The sequence below is a fragment of the Gossypium hirsutum genome, chromosome A01 (genome assembly GCF_007990345.1).
Source record: "Gossypium hirsutum isolate 1008001.06 chromosome A01, Gossypium_hirsutum_v2.1, whole genome shotgun sequence".
Classification (NCBI taxonomy): Eukaryota; Viridiplantae; Streptophyta; class Magnoliopsida; order Malvales; family Malvaceae; genus Gossypium; species Gossypium hirsutum.
In genome coordinates, this window is record NC_053424.1 from 18,627,225 (window position 1) to 18,651,611 (window position 24,387).

The 24,387-nt window shown below is 30.8% G+C and overlaps 1 pseudogene; it reads right to left on the reverse strand.

The window, feature by feature from the left end:
• Nucleotides 1-21,578: 21,578 nt before the first annotated feature.
• LOC107917335 (protein SOMBRERO-like) lies at nucleotides 21,579-23,090 on the reverse strand (annotated as a pseudogene).
• Between the last annotated feature and the right edge of the window lie 1,297 nt (nucleotides 23,091-24,387).

Genomic DNA, 24,387 nt, shown 5'->3' on the forward strand with positions numbered 1-24,387 from the left:
CAGGGTCACACGGCTGTGTCATAAGTCGTGTGTCAGGTCGTGTAACTCTCTTACTTGCCACACACGGCTGTGTCCCTGGTCGTGTGCTAAGTCATGTAACTCATTGACTTAAAATACTAGAATTTTACAAATGGCAAACGGTTGTGTAGCCAAGTCGTCTGTGCCACACAGTCATGTGATAGCCCGTGTTCTAGGCCGTGTGATCCCAAAATTTACCCTAAATTCATGCCATTTCAAGGCCAAACCATATCTAACCAACCATTCCCTTTAAGCACACATTCAGAGGGTTTAAACACCATTCAAGCACACCTAAACATACCATTTCAAATATCTTAATTCATCTAACCAATATGCCATTCAAAGGCACCATAATTGTATCAAAGCATCATGGATCAAACCAATGCAACATAGCTACTTTTCAAGCATATAACCTAGTTCAATTATCTACCAAATCATATCATAAATGATAATTTCAAAGCAATCACAAACACATCAAAAGACCTTGCATTTCAATTACCTAAAAGTGGTCAAAATGACCTAACTTAACAAAGCATTGCAAGCTCATTAAACCAAACATAAACTTCAAAGGCATAAACATACTGAATCAACCATTTACACATTCATGAACTACAAAAGGTCCTATACATGTCATTTATAACCTTGGCCAAAATACAAAAAAACTACTGAAATGGTTGCTGAATAGTGTGATAGGTCTCCGATGAGCTTCCAACTGATCGAGCTTCCGATAATCTATAAAACAAAGGAAAGTAACTACGTAAGCAACGAATGCTTAGTAAGCTCGTATAAATTCAAACATAACTTACCATTTCTTTAGCACAAACTATTAAATATGCATAATGTCATTACTAATACCATAAGCTTAGTATAAGCCTATACAAGCATTATCAAACTCACAAGTTAATAAGTTCATCCATGATACATATGAGTTCAATTATAACATAAGTAGATTTCATAAGATATATAATTTATTCAACAACCTTTTCATAAAATCATGAACCATTCCATTTCCTTTACTTACCTGTTGAACCATCTAGAATTGCACCAGATACTTAGGAATGCTCACACACATAGTGTGCCTTTCCATATAACCGTAACATTTCATTTTCAATAATGCTCACATGTGATGTGAAATAGGTCTGCTCCCACGAGTTGTGGGTCAGAATGTAAGCTACACGATGCTGCTCACACGAGCTATGAAGAATCCACAACAAATGCAAGACCTCAGCCATCGGTAGGACATTGAAGACCAACACCCAAAACATGAAATCCCTAATGACATGTCATTTATATCTTAAGAATTCTTAGGGTTCAAATGAGATTCGTTGCCCGTCAATTATTCATACATTGATATATATATACATACAATTTCAGGTTCGTTTATGTTATCATAATATAGTAAATAATTAGTTTACTAATCATTAATACGATTATAATTCATACGAACTTACCTCGATAACTTTGGTCGTGGAAGTAGAGTTAAACACTAATCCGAAGCTTTAACTTTCCTCGATTTAAGTCCTATTGTTTTTTATCTTGATCTAAATAGTTAATTTTATTCAATTAAGTACTTCTAGTATTCAATTTAATCCATAATTCATATTTATGTAAAATTATGAAATTACCCCTAACATTTAACTTTTCACAATTTAGTCCTTAGGCTTATAATTTGAAATTTAACCAATTTAATCCTCCATACAAGCTAGCCAAATTTCATAGGGACTCATACCAACCCACTTAATTTTACCATGAAATTTCACTATTTTCACAAATAAATCCCTAAATACAATTTCATCAAAAATTACTTAATAAAACATGTTTATTTTACAACCAAGATTAATAATCTATCAAATAACTTCAAAACCTATTAAAAAACAACCATGGCAAGTCTCTCAACCTTTAAAAATTTTGCAAATTGACCCTCGGGCTAGCTAGATTAAGCTAAAACGATCACAAAAACATAAAAATCATTAAAAACGGGATCGAAATTACATACCATGCAAGCACCTATGCTAGCCGAACCTTAAAGCCATAAAATGGTGTTTATTTCCTTCAAAATTTCGGTGGAGAAGACAACAATGAAGATGATATTATGTTTTAGTTTCTTTTGTTTTAATTTAATTATTAAATTACCATTTTAACTTTGGTTATTAACTTTACAAAACAACAAATTCATGTCCATATTTGTCCACTAACTCTTTGAATGGTATAATTATTATCTTAGTCCATTACTTTAAGATTTCATAACCATTTGACCCCTTTAACTAATAGAATTCAAATTTTACATATTTTACGATTTAGTCATTTTTACCTAATTAATCATTTCAAGTTTTAATACAACTTTAAAATAATCTCGTAAAATATAAATAAATATTAAAATAATAACTTACTCGTCGGAATTATGGTCCCAAAACCACTATTTTCGACACTACTGAAAATGGGTTATTATAGGTCGAGTTTGCCAGAAAGCTTGGCGAGCTAGTATATGCCAGTAGGTCTAGCGAGATGGTATACGCTAGCAAGCCTGGAGAGACGATGTATGCCAGTAAGCCTGGCAAGATGGTGTACGCTAGTAGGTCTGGCGAGCTAGTGTTCGATAGTTTGACTGGTGAGCTGGTGTCTGTCAGTAGATTTAATAAATTATGATCGCCAGTGGGCTTGGCAAACTGGGGTCACCTTTAATGCCCCAAACCTAACCTGATTCACCAAGTCTGAATTTTGGGTGTTACTATACAAAATTAATCATTTAACAAAAACAATTTACAATTTTCTTATTTCTTTAAACATATACTTTGGCATTTCAATTAAAAACTTATTGTATGAAAACAAAGGAAATACCTTAAAATAATCTTATTACAACAAACTCAATTCAAATCCTTAAAATATGGAATTTTATTTATTCTAGACTCGAAGGATGTATTCCTTGGCTACATCATAACTCCACTGTATGCATAATAGCCTACCCTACCACCACATTGGCTTACTTTTGGCGTCGTCCCTCCAAGCGAAGTTTCTTCACAGATACCTGAAAAGCAATAATAATTCTTATAAGCACAATAATACTTAGTGAGCTCATTAACAATACCTTGATTCAGTACCCAACATATCCATATGGATAAATCACTTCTTAGACCATTCTGAAAAATTCCATGTCATTTTATATTAGAATCCTATAACTCAAGATAATATTAACTTAAATTTAGAATAGTTTTGGAACAAGATACAAAACCCCTCACTTTCCTTTTTCACATATCATCATATCAGATACCCTTCTTAACATACATATACATATCTCTTTTTTACGGAAACCCTTAAGATTTATTCACTCTTAACCCAAAACATACTTATGTCTCGTCTTAGCCTCAACTTAATATAAAGCTGAGAGAATTTCATCGTATCTTACAATAGAGACAAACATTTAGATCCATATCTTACAAGACATTCCTCACAGTTCATGCCACAAAGGCCTAATAGAACACATCATACAAGCAATCATAAAGAGGCTCGTATTTACTGTCTTGGCAGACTTCATAGAACACATTGGAGGCAAACAAATGATTTACCGTAAACACCATAAGTCCTTATTATAGAATGCACCACAAAGGCGATATATATAGAGTATGAACACAAAGTTATATATACAGAGTATACCACAAAGGTGATTCATGCAGAGTATGCCACAAAGACGGACAAGATACCACATAGGCATCCTAAAATTGTCGTGCTTGTGATATAGATTTACCAAAATTCAAATTCAGTAAGGTTTTCCCATTATCACTCTAGGACACACAGAGAACCCCATTAGATAAAATGTCATTCAATGTTCTTTTTCAAAGTATGCCATGGTCATGGACTTTTCCTTTTAGGATTCCATATCAGAGTTTTTGTTTACAGTCCCGACAGACTTCCTTGTTTACCACTGCGGTGACTTCCTTATTTACAACCTCTACGAACCAGACACATCCCAGACCCAAGATTTCATAATTTCATAACGCTCTTCATACATCCCTAAGAACTTAATTTCAAGCAAACTACCTTATCTCTTAATCTGATCATATTCTTATTCCTATACTTTATATTCATACTATACTATCCATGATTTCAAGTTTCCAGTTTGATCACTTTCATATAAATATACTTCAGTATGAACAATATACATGCAAGAGTCAGAGTAGAGACTCATATCATTCTCACTAGTGGAAGCTCAAAACTCCAAATTTGGATATTCATATTGAACCAGCAACAACCACTGCTTTTAGAACATAAGAACATCATTAAGACTCATTTATATACTATTTACTATCAATTTGAACAATGAAAACTCCTATACAAAGCCTTATACTTACATCTTATTGTTCATACATCTCTTATAGACTTACTGTTTCAAAATTTAACATACAAAATAGTAATACTTACCATTAAATAGAATAACCACTAATCATAACATAACTATAGCTTCTAGATTATCGATAAAGTGATGTATTTAGACTTAAGGAAGGTATTAGTAAATACCACTTAAGGAAGAGGAAGAAAAAGGAAGAGCCCTTTCAAAACTCATCTCTCACATATAAATATGACTCAACTTACCTAGTGAAATTTCACAAGTGTCATGCATTTCAGAACTTGCCTTCTTAATAGCCTACAATTTTTGAGATAAATATTAATAAATGTCTTGTAATCGTAATTATCCAGCTTGGCAATCATAAATGTCTTCCAATCACAATATTCTATACAAACCAGACATACTATACTTTTGGTGAATACTTCTCCTATATTTACCCTTAATTTATTAACACAAACTTCTCCTTAATACATGGCAAAATATCATAAAATCAAATTATTTCTTACTCTTGTAGCGGTTACTATACGTCTACACGTATACACTAAAGCAATTTTTTATATGGATAACACTACACCAGATAGACTATTTACAGCTATATGTCAAAACTTTGAATCTGCCAGATCTAGGGTGTTACATCGCCAGTGGGCCTGGCAAACTGTGATAGTTATTTTAGGCTAAAAGTCAAAAGTAGAAGTAGTCAAAGGGTAATTTTACCAAAATTAAGAAGTCAACTTACTTTTCTCTTCACAACACCATTCGTACACATAACTATTTCCTACTTCTACTACGACTAGGGTATCCCAAGCACACTAAAACACTAAATGCCTATAAATTAGGTCATCTCCATTAGAAATTTCATATTCTGTTAAACAACAAAACTTTCTCAGATTCTTCATCGATTATTCTGTTATCAAGTTCTAAAAATGCAGAACTTATCTCTTAGGATCTAAGGTAATACTTTGTTTCTATATTGTGTTTAGAAGAATTCACAACAAAAAGAACTAGGTTCACCAAAAGACTAGAATATGTGAACCTAGGATCGCTTATGTTTATGTATGAGTTTTTATGTGCTTTTTTTGTAAGTGACTTGTTTATATTTGTGAAATTGTGAACTTAACAGAACCATGTACAAGCAAAGACAAGGGGAAAATAAAGCTTGTCTATAGGTTTTCAGTAAACTAAAGATTGTTTAAGGATCGCCACTCGTATGTGCGAACCGTAATATTAATCAACAACTTAGATTTTATCCTAAGTTACAAGAGTAAATCCTTTCTAAACTTTGTTTTGTGATTGCATATATATATTTTAAACTGTTAGATATAATTGCATGCCATAGAATTGTGAGTACTCACCTTCATATTTTGTGATTTGGCCAAGAGGCCTTGGGACAGGTTGGAGAGATAAGGGAATGTCAAGCTAATATCCATTTACTGGGACATGCTGGTGTGTTGGAGAATATTAGCTTTATGCTACACTTCTGGGACATATTAGACTCATTAAGTCATTTTGAGGAGTTATAAGGAGATCCGCTTATCCAACATGAAAATAAGTTTATGTTTTCTGAAGTAATGTGTTTTACTATTTTTAAGCTATTTGATAGTAGGTATTTGTGAACCAGACTTTTTGTAAATATGACGAACCGTGTTCATATATTTGTAATTGTTCCAAAGCTTTTGCTTAACTTATGCTTTGTGTGTGCTTTGTGGTTATTATTTCCTATATAAAACTCATATACTCCTTTCTATTCACTGCAGATATCTAGATCGCATAGTGAGCAACAGCGAGGCAAGTGATCCAGGCGGAGTATACATGCTGTAAAGGTAGTACAAGTAAACTCTGTATTAAAAGCAATGTGGAAATTCTTCTTCGGTTTAGAGACATAATTCTATTGACTTCACCGAATGTTTAGGACTTAGTTATTTCTATGCTTTCTTATGTTTTTCTTTATGTCTATAATTGCGAATCAATAATGTTTTATAATCACATCTAAATTTTAAATATAGTCCAAATTTGTTTGATGTTCTCTTACATTTAAAATTCCACTATTATGTATTAATTTATAACATAGTGGTCGCCATAAGCAATAACATGAAGTATTCAAATTGATAAACTATGCAGAGTTCACCAAAATTACTACGAAGTAATAAGGTTGCGAATTGTACTAAGTGCGAACCCTATATTTGGAAAATTGGTATATAAAAACCCTTAATAACTTTTGAAACATGAGAGACTTTGCAAATTGGGGGTAGTTCACGAGACCTACTAAATTTAAAGAAACTTACCCCATGAAAGTCTTAGACTGTGCAAGCTAGCAAGGGTACAAACCCTTATGTCAGATAGATGAACTGTTGTATATTGCAAGGTATATTGCTTTGAAAAACCTAAGGCTCACATTACCTTCTTCAATTGTTTAAGTCTTTTACAAAAGAGTAGTTAAGTTATGCATGCAAAGTAGGTTTGGCATATTTATGTCGTTGCATATCATGAGGCAAGCGAAGTGAGTTTTTGAGCTTGTGCTTCCTTAAAACTATACCTATTTTATTGCTTTAATTCAAAGTGTATTGGAGGTTAGGTTGGGTGTTAATAGAGAGTCACTTAGGTGGCTAATGTGGTGTACCATACCTTAGGTTTGATGACTAGACCAGGTATGAGGTGTTACATGAGTTGTGATAATTGAATTTGCTCACACAAGCTATGATATTTGGGTTGCTGATTCAAGTTGTAGGTTAAGTTTACTTTTGCAACTTTATACAATGCTGCTCACTCAAGTTGTCGAGAATCTGCAACACATGTTGAATCTCAACCATTGATAAAGAAATTCCTGGCCAACACCCAATTTCTTTTTAAACCCTAATGGCATGTCATTCTTATCTTAATCGTTTACTAAGTTCACACGGGCACCATTGCCATTTTTATATCATTTTAAACCTTGAAACCTTATACTCACTTTTCACATATCAAATAACAATCCATATACATTCTTAACCCTGTAATTCCCTCATATTCATATCACCCATCTACATATACATTTCAATTCAATTTTCAATACATCATATCTATTTATGGTAATCATATTATTCATTCTTTACGATTTAATCGTTTAGATGTCAATTTCACTAAAATTACATAACAATTTAAACTAATAAGTAAACAATATAATACAAGCATATCATGAATTAAATAAGTAAGTCTCTCTTATTTAGCAAAAAAAAAAACCAATAAAGTGTCATGGACTAATCTACAATTTTACCTTTTGTTAGATTATTCTCTTGTTGATTCAATTTTCAATCTATAATAATTTATTTCAATTAGTCAATTCCAAACCTCTTATAACAGCCTATTATAAGCATATATCAATTCAATTTTATTTTACAAAAAGTTCCTTGAAGTTTTACATTTTATTTAATTTAGTCCCTAAAACCGAAATAGCTATACCTTTCAAATTTAAGCTTTGTTTTTCAATCCAATTTCAATTCCATCCTTATATAACCCTTTAATATCTATAATTAGAAAAATTTCATGCCAAGTTTGGAATATTTACACTTTAGTCTCTATTTTCAAAATTAACAATTTTTACTTTACAAATTATTCCTTTTTCATATCTAAGCATCAAGTCTAACCAAATAGCACCAATTTCATAAAATATTCATCAATGGAAGCATTTAAAAATTTTAATAGATTTACAATCTAATCCTCAGTTAACTAAATTAAGCTCTCGGGATTCAATTCACCTATATAGTAACTTCATAAATATTTTTATAATATTTACAAGCTTGGTTTATGGAAATGAGGTTCTAATACCTCATTTTCCAACACCACTGACTTTAGGGTCACTACACTTGTACATTAACTAACTATCCAATTAATAAATTTGTCAGACTAAAATTCAATATAATTAGGGGTGAGTATTTGATCGATTCAAGTCAAAAGATTTTGAGTTATTCGAGTTGACAAATCCTATTTTAGCAATCGAACTCAACTTGAATTTTTTTCGAATCGAGTTAAAAAAATTCGAGTCAAGTCGAGTCGAATTAATGAATCTTATTATTTATACTCAATGTTCCGTTTACATGGATCGATTATTTTACTAGTAGATGAAGTACAAGCTTTTAGATTAATTCTGAATAAAGGAAAAAAGGAGAGTGGGGCAATTCGGGAAGGAAAGTAAGACTAATAGGTAAAATTTATCAAAATAACATAGTTTTGCAACTTGATTTTTTTTTACTTTTAATTTTAGAAAAGGTAAACATTTTTCAAAATGACGTAGTTTTGCCTTTTCTTATTTGGATTTTTCGAATAACTCTAATTAGGGTTGAGCGTTTGATCAAATCGAGTGAAACTGTTTGAGTTAAGTTAGAAAATTTAATAATGTTAAATTAAAATTTTGTACAATATAACTATTTACCTGTTAGAACACGTAAATTTGAAACAATATATATTTGAAATTTTTTTAAAGCAAAATAAAAAATAAGATATTTTAGTATGATAAACTTGAATCATTAATCACTTATTTAGATTCCATAATTATTATTTTATTAAATTTTTTATATATTTTTTAGATTTTTTTAAAAAATTATATTTTTTTAAATATTTTGTATTATAAAAATTATTTTCAAAATTTGAAAATTACTTTGATTTTTTTTGTAATTTTTGTTAAAAGAGAGACCAATTTGCTCATTTTCAAAATTGATAGGGACCAAAACGATATTTATACTAATCTATTATTCGAATTATTTGAATTGTAAAATTTCAACTCGACTCGAACTCGAAATATGAAATTTCTTATTCGGGTTGACTCGAATAATTCGAATAACTTGATTTGATTAACTTGAAATTTGAGTCTTTTTTCGATTTTTTTGAATCGTATCAAATTTTTCTCACGCTTAAATATAATACTATAATTAAATCATAAACATTAGTTAATAATATTTATGAACTCAATAATCAGAAAACGGCGTTCTGGAACCACTATTTCCGAGAAAGGCAAAGCAAGAGTTGTCGACGAGTGATGCGGGACTACAGTTTGTATATTTATGATTTAGGGTCGTATTAATTGATTGCATCTTCATGTTAGCTACATTTATAAATATCAAGGTGAGTCCCTAGCGATAATATGTAAATCAATTGAAATCGAGCCCTGGGGGGAAAAACAAAAGCAAATGAGTCAATAGACTCCAGAAATGAGTTGAATAGTATGTTAGCAAAGTAAATTGTGTGTCATTGTACATGAATGGCATAATGGTATGTTGTAAAGAATCATAATGAATGCTTGACTCATTGTTAATATTGAATTGGTATGTAATGATTAGTTGGCTATTGAAAAGTAAGTTGAATTTGGCCTTACATGTAATGTGGATAGGTTGTTTTGGTATTTGATATATGCATACTAAAGTATTTCTATTGATGATGGAAAAGTTGATAGCTAAGATATGAATTGGTTAGATTTTATATACATACATACATGTATTAGCTTGAAACATATTACTAATGTTTATGTTGCATATGCCTTAAATTATAAATGTACCATTGAGCCCAATTGCTTAGCATACAGTTTGTTTTCTCCATGCGCAGATGTAGATGATCCTCGAGAAATCGAGAAGTAGATTCAACATCCAAGAAATGATTCACCAACTCATCAAAGTTTCTAAAGTGCCTTTTCGATTGTAAATGGCATGTACCTAGAATTAAATCAGATTTGTATCGTAAATGGTCGAATTTAGAACTTGGTTGCTTAAGGTAATTTTGAAGTATTATTTTGGCATATTTTGGCTTGAATGCAATTGGAATGTTGTTGTTTTGTTGTGAATGAAATGTTAAATGTTATTACAGATCTTTTTAACTTATTTCAAATTGATTCTTTTGGAAACAGTGATTCACGTCACGACGTCATACTCCCAACATCGCGACGAGGAGCAACCAAGGAGTCATGTTGCGACAACATATACTTGAGGTCACAATAAGCCCACGTCAGAGAGTTATGTCGCAACAAGAAACCCTCAAAGTTGTGATGTCAGTCCAAAACTTTGAAATCTTTACCATTTGGTCTTATTTTGACCTCGGGTTAGCAAAAGAGCTTTTGTAAGCTCGTATAAGACCTGGAAATGATTGTGTATTGTTTAATACACATGATTTACTTGTTTTTGAATATATAATGGTGTTTAATTGAATAATATTAATTGTTTTTGAACTTGGTGATCGTGTCGAGTAATGGGGTGATACAGGCTATATGGTCTATTGATACTTATAAGATGAATTTGAGTTTTAATGTCCTTAATAATGTTTTTAAGTGATTAGGAACTCAATGGTTAGATTCAATGATGCTTGAGGATGTTTTATAATATTTCTAGGTCAATTTTCAACTCAAAAGGCCTTAGTATTGATACCTAGCCTCTATGGTATAGCAACAAGTCAAATAGAATGCCACCATCTACAGTAATAAAGACATGTTGTTGGGATCTAGTGCCCTTAGTGTAGTGATTACGTCTATGTATCTATAATTTTACTTTAATTACACATTTATAATATTTTTTATATAAGCATTGTAATTAGTGGGTCTCACTAAATTGAGTTGTTGTTAGCATTAGAGTAACCGCCAGGGAAATTATAAAATAAATAGTTACATTCAAATCAAATTAGATAACTTTTCAAATAAACTTTTTGTCTAATTTAAGTTTAAAAAGGTTAGTTTTGAACAACTAGTACTTTTCAATATTACATGTATTGCATGTGATTTTATGTTTTTATTTTTAATGCATTAAATAATATAATTTTTTAGAAACTCAAAAAAATATTTGGAAAATAACCAATAGTAAATTAGTAAATAATTAGATAAAATATGAATTTTAAGAAAATAAATTATAAATTAAATTGAAAAAATAAAAAAAATTGGAAAACAACCAATAGTAAATTAATAAAAAGTTAGATAAAATATGAATTTTAAGAAAGTAGATTATAATATTAAATTGAAAAAAAAAGTAAAGTAATATCCACCAATTATAGTATTAGTTCACGATAAATATGAAAAATATTTATATTAAATTATTAAATACATTTAATGATAGGGTGAATATTTGATATACTTTTTTAATTCTACAAGCAAACTTAACAAATTAACACGTGTCTTTTTTAAAAATATTTATTTTTTAATATTTTACCATACTCACACTTGTCAACTCTATGACCTTACTTGTGGAATTTAAAAACTCCACTGGTAGTGTACCAAATAATTTCTCTTAATAATGATGATTAAAAAATAATTGTTAAAATTTGACTTCTTTTTCAAAATAAGCCCACACATTTTTCACTTCCATCAAACAAATAATAGATAGATGAAAAATAAAAATAAAAAACAGTTTTAAGAGTGTTTGTTTCACATAGTATAAACAACTTATAAAAAATTTTAAATAATAATATCATAATATTATATTACTGCATAATCTTCAATATCTCCAATGCCATTGTAAATAATATACAAATTTAGAAGTATATGAAAAGGTAAATTATAATATTAAATTAAAAACAATGGTAAAACAACATGTACCAATTATGTTGCAAAATATTCAAGAATAATTGACCAGAAAATGCTTATTTTCAAAAAAAAAATACGAAAATGGGACGCCTTTTTTTTAAAATAACGGGAATGGTCCAATTTTATTAAAATACGTTGAGTTGACATCATTTTCAGAGAAAAGTCAAAAAATGGTATCCAGCTAAACGTTTTTTTCCTTTGACTAGTAAAACGCATCTAGGTCAGCGCATTTTATTAAAGTGCTTCTAAGTCATCACTCTTTTGCCCATGTTCCAACAACTAAATTTCCAAAAAAAAATTACAAAAATAAATTTTTTTTTTGAAAATTTATAAGAATGGGCCTTTATATAAACCCAAAGTGGTAGCACTACTTTTTTAAAAAAATTTGGTGCCACAAATAAATATGGAAATAAAATTTACAAAATAGGCCTTTATATAGACCCAAAGTCTCATTTTCTTTAATTTTTTAAGCAACATAGGATGTGAAATATGTGCATATATAGACTCATGAATAGGTTTGAAGCTTGTTCCTAAACAATATGAGATTTCTTCCTCTTTTAGCTAACAACATATGATTAAAGGTTACACTATAATTTAAAATTTTTACAAAAATTTTACATTTGTTACATTATAAATAAAATTTTTTAACTTTAAAAGTAAAAAAATTATAAAATATAAAATGATGTGGGATTTGTCTCTTCTTGTTTGAAGATGACCAAATATGTTTGAAATAAAGGTATTTGGAGGATGTGTGGAAGATTATATAGTATTTGCCATTAATACAGTCTTGTTTGGTTGCATTTGTTTTTTTAAAGCAATTTCATTTTATACACTTTAATACCAATATTATTACATATTCACTAAAATGTTTATATAAATTTATTTATTGAGCACTAAAATTTGATGCAATCAATATAATGTGTAGGTATGAAACTATTAATGAATTGATCCATATACATTTGTTTTCTTTTCAAACCAATGAAAGTTATATTGAAACAAAAATCATTTACATATAAAGAATTTTATACATATGTAATATAAAAAATTGACTATGAAGTTGCCTATTTTTATGTATTTAAGGTAATTTTTTTATCACTTAATTATAAAATGTTATAAAATAGTCATTTAATTATTATTTTTTAAATCATCTGTTTATGAAATGTTAAAAAATTGTCATTCAACTATTCAAATTTTTCTTCTTTTTTTTTTGTTACTTACCTCAAAATTCAAGATAATTGGATGACCAAAAATATTTACTAATAGTTGAGTGATCATTTTGTAAGTTTTTATAATTCGATAGCCAAAAAATCATAGTTCAGTGACTACTAATGTAATTTAATCTAGATATAAAAATATGAAAAATAATTATGATATTTTTCTATAAAAAAAACCTTATTTAACATAATTACATACTATTTTTAAATAGATTATCTATCTAGTCAAAATACATCTGAAATAAAGTTATCAGCATTCATTAGGTGATGAAAATTAAATTAAAATTAGGATTAAAAATTTATGAGTATAGTAAAATATTTAAAAATAAATATTTAATAAAAAGAGATATCAAATTTTTAAAATTACAAAAAAAAGAGTATAGTATCTGAGTATCAAATACTCACCATTTATTTATTAATCAAATATTACTAACATAAAATAAAATAAATAATAAAAAAATTAAAAGTATAACTTTTAAATTGAAATAATGAAAAATTATTTGTATAACTTCTAAATTGAAATAATGAAAAATTATTTTAAAAAATAGAATTTCATGGATATTAGCTTCAAATATTTAAAATTGAATAGAAGATTATTACATGTACAAGTTTCATATGTGCAATTTGTTCTTCTTTTCTTTTTTTCTTTTTTTTATGGTAGTTTTGTATATGCTAAAAATTCTAAAATGCTACAAGATTAAATATCTCAAAAGGTAATTTTATAATATGAGAAAAAGTTAACAAAATAAAAAAAATAGAATTTTTTGTAAAAAAAATAGAATTTTTTTGTAAAAAAAATTATAAAAAATAGTGTAGCTTTTAATCTTATGTCATTAGTTAAAAAGAGGAAGGAATCTCATATTATCTAAGAACAAGTTGCAAACCTACTCATGAGTCTATGTATACACATATCTCAAATTCCACATTGCGTAAGTGTAACGCCTTAAAACTTTAATTTTTGATTTCGTGTATGTGTGACACACAAGTGTGTATTTGTTTTAGTGGTTAAATATTCTGGGTGTGTGTGTGAGGTCCCAAGTTCAAGCCTTATTTGGGCAAATTTTGGTATTTTTATAAATAAAGCCTTAACCTTGTGCAAATGGCTTAAGTTTAATTATTGGTAAGTTTATATTAGAATAGGCTTGCTGGTATAGTGGTTAAGTGGAGTGTTGGAGGTATTGTGTTCAATTTTTGGTGATGGCATAGAGATAGTATTTTTGCTCCAATTTTAGCTAAGAATTGTGTTGGGACAAAATTCTGAGTAATTACGTTTTAGTGGGTTAATAAGGAGTGATTTTAGGAGATAATTGGGGAGAGGTTATCAGAAAATAATCTGATTATCTTTTTCTTGCAAAAAAAAAATTAGAGTTTCGATTTTCTCTCCAATTTCCTAAACTTTTTCTGATTTTTTCTACTTCTTCTTCTTCTTCTTCTTTTTCTTTCTCTCATCTGCTGATTTTCCCTAGTTGTTGTCGAAATTTCCATTATTTTTTGCCAATTTTGTTTCTTTCTTCTTCTTTTTTTTCCAATTGATTAAGTTGTTCGTCGTTGGTTGCGCGTGTTCAATAAGTAACGGTTTTTTCTATTGTTAATCATTCTTGCTTAATCTCAAAAAGGGGGATTCCTTTTTGGTGTTGGAGTTAATCAATGGGCTGGTGGTTTTGAATCGACGCTGTGATTGTGCGAAATCGTGTTACTCAAGCGAGGTAAAGGTTTTGTTAGGTTTTTAGTCAGGTTCCTTTCGAAATTGGTTTATTAAAAATGAATTAAGTGATTAATCTGGAGATATGTTGGTCTATTTTTAGGTTTTGGAGGCTTAGGAGTGCTTACATATCATAAACGATACCAGGTGTGTACCCAAAAAGCAGAAAAATGGATTCAACGAAAAGCCAAAATTGCTTGCTGTCGAGAAATAAGAGACATAAGAGAAAATAATGCAAAAAAAATTGTAGACAAAGGAAATAAGGGTGTTATAAACTTGGAAATCAACATTTTGCACTAAAATAGTTTTGGACAATAGCAGTAGTCTAACTTTGAAAAATCATCAAAAATAGTGGGAATCGAGTTACAGGTTTAATAAAATATGAAATTCAATTTTATTAAGTCTAGTTTTTAATGGAAGAAACAATGTAAGCAATGGAATTGTAAATTATGAGTTATAATAAATTTTGTGAGACAAGGTCAGAATGATTTTGGGTTCCCCTATTCTAATTTTGAAAAATCATCAAAAATTGTAAAAAAAATTAATTAGGGGCTTAAATTTATATTTTTAAATCCTTAATGAGTCTATTTTCAATAGAAACAAACGGAAACATGATCCAAATTCCGTACTAAGAGATAAATAATTTTTAGTAAGGAAAGGTTGAAGTTGTCAAACAGTAGAATAGGGATAAATTTGAAGATTTTACTGTACTTATTTGATAAACTATAAATTCTAAAAATTTTATGGTAGAAAGGTATTTGCGTCTAGTTTCAAAAACATCAAGTGGATCTTAATTTGAAATTTTGTAGCTCAATATATAAATAATTTAGTGACAATGACTCAAGTAGACAACTTTGACTGAACATATAAGTAAATAGTGAAAACATGTATGAATATTTAGCTAGCATGGGTTACAATAAAAATGGATCACACGGCCAAGACCAATTTGGGCAGAGTGGGCCACAGGGGCGTATGGACCCACACAGGCAGATCACATGGGCGTGTGAGACCATTTTTATTGAAATGTTTCTAAGGTTGCACGGGTCGCCCAAGTCGATTGTGAATCTACTATAAGGTCGGTAAGCACTACTTAGACCCCTAAATGTGTGAAATTGACTGAATGATATCTGTACTGAGCATGTTAATATCTAAACTGAATATATGTACTGAAATTGCATAATAGCATATCATCCATTGTATGTTGCATTGCATTGGGTTAGAGGTTGTTATTCGAAGGAAGTGTACTGAAAGGCTTTAAGCCTAATTTACTGGCAGTTCAGCTGTAAACTACTGTTTTATGCTGCATTCGGTACTACTTAGAGTGTAGGGATAGGTGGGTTGATTATATTCCCAAATGGAGTGTAGGGTTGGACGGAGATGGTTTGTAGAGGCTGGATGGGTAGGATTTTGCTACTGCATAACTATTACTGCTCTGATACTGTGATGGGCTAATTCCCTACTGCATTTTTGACACTGTACTAAGATAGGCTAAGGCCCAAACTGTCACTGATATTGAAAAGGGCTTAGGCCCAAGACTGTTTAACTGTGCACTGTGAATACTAATTGTTTATTTGTTTCTGTGGGATTACACACTGAGTTTATGTAAACTCACCCTTTTTGTTTAATGTGCATAGGTAATCCCCAGACTTAGACGGATCGGTGCGACAGATGACTCAATGGTGACCACAGTAATTTTTGGACTTCATGGTTTTCAATTTAAGATTTATAATTTGATTATTTGGGTTGTAATTTAAGGACTCTCTGGGTCTTTGGTTTTAAATTTGGGTTTTTATTTATTTATTTATTTTACTTTATGGATTTATACTTGCTGGTCGTAGGAAATCCGATTTTTAAAAAGTTAAAGTATTTTCTAAACGCATGATCACTTAGACTGTTTTATTAAAGTTTCCGCAACGAGGGATGTTTCAAAACAGATTTTTTAAATGAATAAAGACGACTTCCTAAGTTCTAACAAAGGTTTACTAAAGATAATAACATGAAATGTTTTCATCGTAACAACGAGATTTTAAAAACACTATCGTGTGACATTTCCAGATACGGCCATAATGTCTAGGCCGGATTTGGGGTGTTACAGTAAGAAAATAAGGAAAATGAGACTTTGGGTCTATATAAAGGCCTATTTTGTAAGTTTTTTTTCACATTATTTTTAAAAAAAATTGGTGCCACTTTGGGTCTATATAAAGGCTCATTCTTGTAAGTTTTCAAAAAATTAGCCTATTTTCCTAATTATTTTAAAAAATGGCATTTTTTGGAAATTTAGTTGTTGGAACACGGGCAAAAGATTGTTCACCTAGAAGTGCTTTAACAAAACACGCTGATCTGGATGCGTTTTACAAGTCAAAGGGAAAAAAGTGTTGAGTTGGATATGCTTTTTTGACTTTCTCCTGAAAACGAGGCCAACTCAGTGCGTTTTAATAAAATCGGATCATTCCCGTTATTTTCGAAAAAAGCGGCCCATTTTTGTTTTTTTTGAAATGGGCCTTTTCTAGTCAATTGGTCAAATTAATAAAATGTTTAATAATAAAAATTAAAAATAATAGTTGAAAAATTACTTTCTTTTCAAAACAAACCTACAAAACAATTTTCACATGTATTTAACATATAATAGATGGATAAAAAAAACAACTTTGAGTACATGTTTTGCACATTATAAACAACTTACAAAAAATTAAAAATTAATAATAACGTAATATTATATTACATCATGATATTTAATCTTGTGTTATTTTTGTTTGAATAATTATTGTTTTAATGCTCTATTATTTTTTATATAATTATAATTTATTAATACTAACAATATCCATTTTTTATAGGTAATTTTTCTTAAATTTTATCTGATTGAATATGTCTAATTGCTAGATATTATTTATAAATTAAACTTAAATTTTAAATGATAATAACTCTAATATTAATTAAGTGATAATTAAGAGGTTTAAAGTTTTATAGTAATAACTTTTTTTACATCGAAACTTTTTTAAGGGAATAACTTACATTAGGGTGATTCTAAAAACTAATTTTTTTAGGCACCAATAAAATTTTGCCACATCATCAAATTTTAAAGACATGAAATTATTATTTTATAGATAGTTCCCACCACATTATTCATTATCCATTTCTAATTATTTAATGATATTTCAACAATTTTTTTTATGTCATTGACACGTAATTTTGGTATTTTTTATCCTAAACCCCAAACTTTAAACCCTAAATCTAGAATCTCGAACCCTAAACCCAAAACTTAAAACCTCAAACTCTAAACTCAAACACTAAACTTGTAACCCTTGAATCATGAACTCGAATCCTAAGCCCCAGACTCTTAACCTGTAACTCCAAACCCCCGAACCTTAAACTCAAACTCCAAACATTGAGTCCTAAACCAAAAACCCAAACCCTAAGCCTTAGGATTCGGGGTTTAAAATTTAAGTTCATGGTTCAGGATTTTAAGTTCAGGGTTCAAGGTAAAACAATTACCAAAATTATGTGTAAATAACATAGAAAAAATACACAAAAATTACTAATTTTTTTTTAAAATTGGTTACACAAAAATAAAAAAATATTAACTTATGAAAAAAAACAAAATGATTAAAATTCATAAAAGAAAAAAAAGATATTTGTTTATAATTAAAAAAAGTAATTATTTTAAATAATTTAATTAAAGTTATATTAACTTGTGGAGAAGATATTAAAAAAAAAAACTAAATTACATAATATTTTATATAAATTATTTCTACTAATTTTAACTAAATTACATATTAATCTACCTAAATATTTTTTCCTAAAAATGTTAAAAATGTTTAAAGGTTTCTTTAAATTCACAAATTGAAGTAAGGAATGTCATTGCCACAACTTCAACCTTGGAATGCCAACACATAACTTTTAATCACTTAATCTTTGAATTGTTGGAATTTGTCCAAACAATTTAATAAACAACAGAAACTACTTATACTAGTAACATACGTTGGCAATCACCTAACATTCACTCTTAGCAAACTAGATGGTTTCTCGAAGTAAAACTCAAATTTCAAAGATAGAACTGCAACTAGTTAATAAGATTTTAAAGAATGTCTTTGGCACTAGAGGTGTGCATGGCCGGGCTACCAAGCCTGGCCCGAAGATCCACCTGAAATGTGGGAGGGTTTGAGTAAAAATATAGGCTTGAAAAAAATGAGCTTGGGCAAAAAAATAAGGCCTGTTTAAAAAATAGGCCGGGCCACGGGTAATGCATTTTTGGCCCGGGCCCTGCCCGAATTCACTAAATGACAAATTTTTTTTTTTTAAATTTTATTTTCTTATTATTTTCTCCCTATTTTGCTACTATTTTACTATTATGTTGCTACTATTTTGTTGTTATTGTTTGGATATTGTATAAAACTTATTTTATTGTTTATTTTTTTATTATTTTAAAGACATTTGCTAATTTTGTTATTATTTTAGAGGCATTTGCTTGTTAAGTTGAATCTATTTTAGTGTTATTTAAGTATACATATTTTTTAAAATTTATTTTCAATTTGTTGAGAAATATTTATTTTGATGTTTTTTGTATTTTTGATGGTTTATATATATTTTAAAATTATATAAAAATAATATAAAAATTAATATGGGCGGGCCGGGTCGGGCTCGGGTTTTAACATTTTTATTTGGTTCGGGCTTGGGCAAAATTTTAGGCCCATTTTTTGGGCCGAGCAGGGCCCGGGCCTAGCAAACGGGCCAAAATTTTTAGTTGGGCCCGGCTTGAACCCGGCCCGGCCCATGCACACCTCTATTTGGCACCGTTTAGGATGAAAATGCAAAATCATATGCATCTGAAATTATGTAGGGCCTCAAAACTTAAGAGTTTAATTGTAAAATTTTGCAGTAATTAATTTTTGTATCTGTGGTTTTGTGTTCTATGATTAAGTTAAGGTCTGAAGTTTGAGTTGCATCATTAAAAGCTTTTGGTTAGTTGAAATCAACCCATAAGCACGCGTTACTCGCTTAAGTTCGATTCGGTGTAAAATTATGACAAAAATGAGCCTGTTGGTTCACTGGTTAAACATTTGTCTGTATTCTGTTTGGTTCCAAGTTCGAGTCCTGTAGTATGTGTAGGGGAATATATTTTTTGCTAAATGCTATGAAACTGAGTGGAAGCTATTGATTAATTAACGTTAGTTTTTCTTCTTCTTTTTTTTCTTTCTTTTTTTCTTTTTTTTTTGGTTCTTTTTCTTTTCTTCTTTGTTTGTCGTAAGGATTGCGAAATTAGTTGAAGTTACGTTATTATCTTTCTTAGTTGGAAGGTTGTTAAGTAAGTTTTACTGTCAATTCGTTTATTTTCAAGTTTTTCCTTTTATTCTTCATAGCGTACTCTGCATTGGTTGTTCGAGTGTATTGTGTGAATCTCTGATAGTCAATTGGTTTCTCTATTAGGTGAGGGTATTGAAAGTAGCAAACCTCATCATGTCAATTCGAGTAATCATCGTTGATCTTTCGCTTCGAAACTCTTCTACGTTGATACTACTCGAAATCATCTCAAGTGCGTATCGAAAACCTCAGTTTTTGTAAGTTTTGGTCCACGAAAATGGTGGCTATCGACGCCACACAGTCAGGCACACGGGCCTGTGACTAGGCCGTGTAAGTCACATGGGTGTGTGGCAGGCCGTGCGTTCGGCCGTGTAACTCATTGTTCATTGAATTGAGGCCATACGAACATGTATCCAGGCCGTGTGTGGCTAAGGTAGTGCAGAGTTCACACAGGTATAAGACACGAGCGTGTTTCTAGGCCGCGTGACTCACTGTTTGTGACTTAGGACCACACGGGTAAGCACATGAGAGTGTGCCTAGGCCGTGTGAGTTATGTGAGTAAAGACACGGCCGTGTGTCCAAGCCGTGTAACTCTCTGTTTACAGGCTAAAACCACACGAGGCTAGGGGAATGGGCGTGTGCCAGGCCGTGTGGTAGTATAAGTAGGCCAAAACCCATTTTTGAGTCCATAAATATGGTTTATGATTGATAATGATTTTTCCCTATTGTATGAATGATCAGAACTTGGTTGATTGAGAACTCTCTGATACTCTGTAACTGACACATGAATGTTATAACTGTAAGTACACTATGAATATCTGTACTCTGCATACGCATAGGTTGGGATGTTGTGAAGAAGGAAGTAATTTACTCTGAATTAGTGGTTAAGCCACTATGTGAATAGTTCTAATTCTGGCGATTTGACGCTATATGTTCCAGCAGCTAAGCTGTGTTACTGTAAACGTGTTAAATAGACACTTTGCGGTGTGTAGGGATGGATGAGCATTGAATGTCCTTAATAGTGTGTTGGGATGGGTGAAGATGGTGTGTAATGAATAGGGTTTAGGATTATCTGCATCTGAAACTGATCTGTGATATATATATGAAATTACATATATATATGTGTGTGTACAACTGATCTATTCTGAATCTGAATTGTAAATAGTTGTGTACCGAACTAAATCTCTGAATATAAGTACTTTACAAATAAATACGAACTAAATGATTTGACTACGATTACGCACTGAGTTCACAACTCATTTTATTTTTTGTTGGATTTCAGGTGATCCCCAGTCTTGATCGGGTCAGTGTCGCAAGAGCTAAGTCAATCCTTTTATCTTTTCTTATAAGTATTACCAATAGGGATTTGCATTTTATGGAATTTATGAAGATTATATGTTTTAAATTATTTTTATCTTCAATGGTACATAGGAATGTTTTCGTTTGACTGTGTTATGATAGTATGGACTTTGGTATGGGTGTTCTAACCCTCCAAACTTGGTCTAGACGTCCAAATTGGATCTAGGGTGTTACAAATTAGGTGTAACTGCTTTGAAATTTTCAAGATGCCGACCTCACAACCGAGATATTAAAATGGGACTTTTTGGCTTGAAGTGCCGACATCAAGTTGCAATACGGGGTTGCACTTGGTTTGTGAGTGCTGATGCTCTATGCTCTGTGGCTGTTGTGCTAGGAGCTTGTCCAAGAATAGCCATTCACCATTTTACTTGATCTGATCTTGCTGCAACAGTCCACAGCTGCCTCCAGTTGATGCTTGTTTCAATAATTTTCAAGAAGATTCGATATCTATGGAGTTCAAAGAGAAAGGTGATATGAAGGAAGAAGCAACAATTGCTGACTCTGGGCTAAATAATTAAGGGAGGTTGATGGAGGCATCAAAGGAATAATCATATGATGCTTGAAATGATTATGCTTTGCTTCCAATTAAGCAGAAGAAGCAACATTCCTGATGTAAGCCAAGTTGTCTTCTTAACCCAAACATATTTCAAAATTACTTCTGTTATGATTCTTCTTCTTGAAAACCCTGCACACAACCCACACATCTTCCTGCTAGTCAATACCAACGAGCAACCCATTTTATGTAGTCATTTTATAATGACTGATGAGTAAAGTAAATATTGTTTTATAGTGTATGTATATATGTGTATATGTATATATTCCCAGAACTTGACCAGAATCATCATCATCTAAGCGATACTCATGCATGATCCAATCAGTTTTCTGTCCATGAAGAGCACGTCCCGTGTAAAAAACTAGGGTTTTCCTCATCCTATTTCTCTTGGAGTTGCCAAGGTGGACAGCTCTACCTCTCTCTGTAGCCTTCCAAAAACCAAATATGGTTGCCCTGTTTGTTCGAGTTCTGGTTGGATATTTCTTGTCCTTGTGGCAATATGGCTGAAGCAATACCAATCGTTTTGAAGACTAGAGCTGATCTTGCATTTATCTACATGTTAAAAAAAAGAATAGAAAAGTAAGCAATTAATCATAATCAATATAGATATAGAAAAGGTTGTGATGGTATACATATCCAAGAGGTTATCACTTGTTAATTAACCAGAAATACAATTATACATGCATAATGTAGAGAGGGGCGAAGCGAAAACAATATTCTAGAGGGCACCAAATTAAATTTTAATTTTTTATAATCTATATCTTTATAATTTTTAAAAAATAAAATAAAATTTTTATAATTTTAAGGGGTGAAAGTATAATTTTATTTTTACTAATTTAAATACTTAAATAATAATTTTATAATTAAGGGGCGAGCCATGCCAGTCCCTTCTAGATTCGCCACTGACCTTTAAGGTCCCAAGGCACAAGTTTGTTGAGATCCACCTCCCTTATAACATCCAGGTCGATAGCTTCAAAGGAGACCTTTTTCCTCAGGTAATAATACAGAAGCTCCTCTTCTGTTGGGTGGAATCGGAACCCCAGGGGAACTAAAAGCTGCCTATTTCGAGCTGCCATCGTTTAAATTTCCTACCCCTCTCTGAAACAAGACGTAAGTATGGATATTATCCATAAGGACCATAATATCAGAAAGGATAGCTAGTGTGTGTGTGCATCATAATTAACCATAATTAGTTTAGTATATAAATGATCTGGAAAAAGCAGTAAGAAGTACTGTAGAAAGCTTCAAAAAAAAAAAAAGCTCCTAGAAAGCTGGTGACAGACTGATGGAATAAGCGAGAACACAAGTTGAAAGAAAACTAGTAGGAAAGATAAAGGTTGAAGCAAAGAGAAGAGCGGCCGGGCGGCGGGCAGCAAAAAAAAAGCGAACCTTTTGACTTACGTTGGAAGTAGTGCAGGTGATAACATAACACAACAAGCCTAGACTCAGAGGACAAGGCACGGTGGAAATGCAAGCAGGTAGAGATGGAGATAGTTGTAAGTAGACTGATTTCTTAGCTTAAAAGCCACGATGCTCGGAGCTTTTAACTCACATTGATTTAGAAAGAGTGGGTGGGCGGCAATGGCATGGTTCAGAGAATAAGGTGAACAGGATGGATTGGCTAGCTTATCTGGGTCCAGAAATAAATAACAAATGAAAAATATTATATATGATAAAGAAGAAGATTTACCAAAGCTAAAAAAATTATTTTAGAGACAAGGTGTGACAGAGAGAGAGAAAGAGAAGAAATTAACTATAAAATTGTGATCTCTTAAGTCAGAGTTTGAGTGAGAGGGTTCAGCAAATGTTAGTTGAACGGGAGACCTTAGTCCTTAAAATCGCCTTATTTGAATGAGGAAACTCTTCCAACTGTCGTTTACTCTTAATATTACACTAAATGTTGAAATTATATTTATAAAAAATTAATGGGTTTTTAGTTGGAAGGATAAAACATAAAAGCATCTTATGTTGAAATATTATTGTATGATCTTTTTAAGATTTATTTTAAGTTGATTATTTTTAGATTTTAGGGTTAATCTATAATTTTACCGTTAAATGTGATAAGTTAGAAAGATATTCAAACCGTACATCAGCTACCAGCAAATCGGGAAATCATCAATAAGCCTCCTTTCCTAAACAACTATCAAAACAAATATAAGCTATTTGCCACCTAGATCCTCAAGCTTCATTGGGAATATAAAGTTGTTAGTTATCAAACACCATGTGGGTTCAATGGCCCATACTATCAAGTCAAAGTGAATGATAGGATTTGTCTCATCATAGACATCCTAGTCTTATCGAAGATCTGCCCCACGTGTTCTATAATGATGGCTAGATAATAAGTCTAACAAGTTAATATCATCCTATATTGGA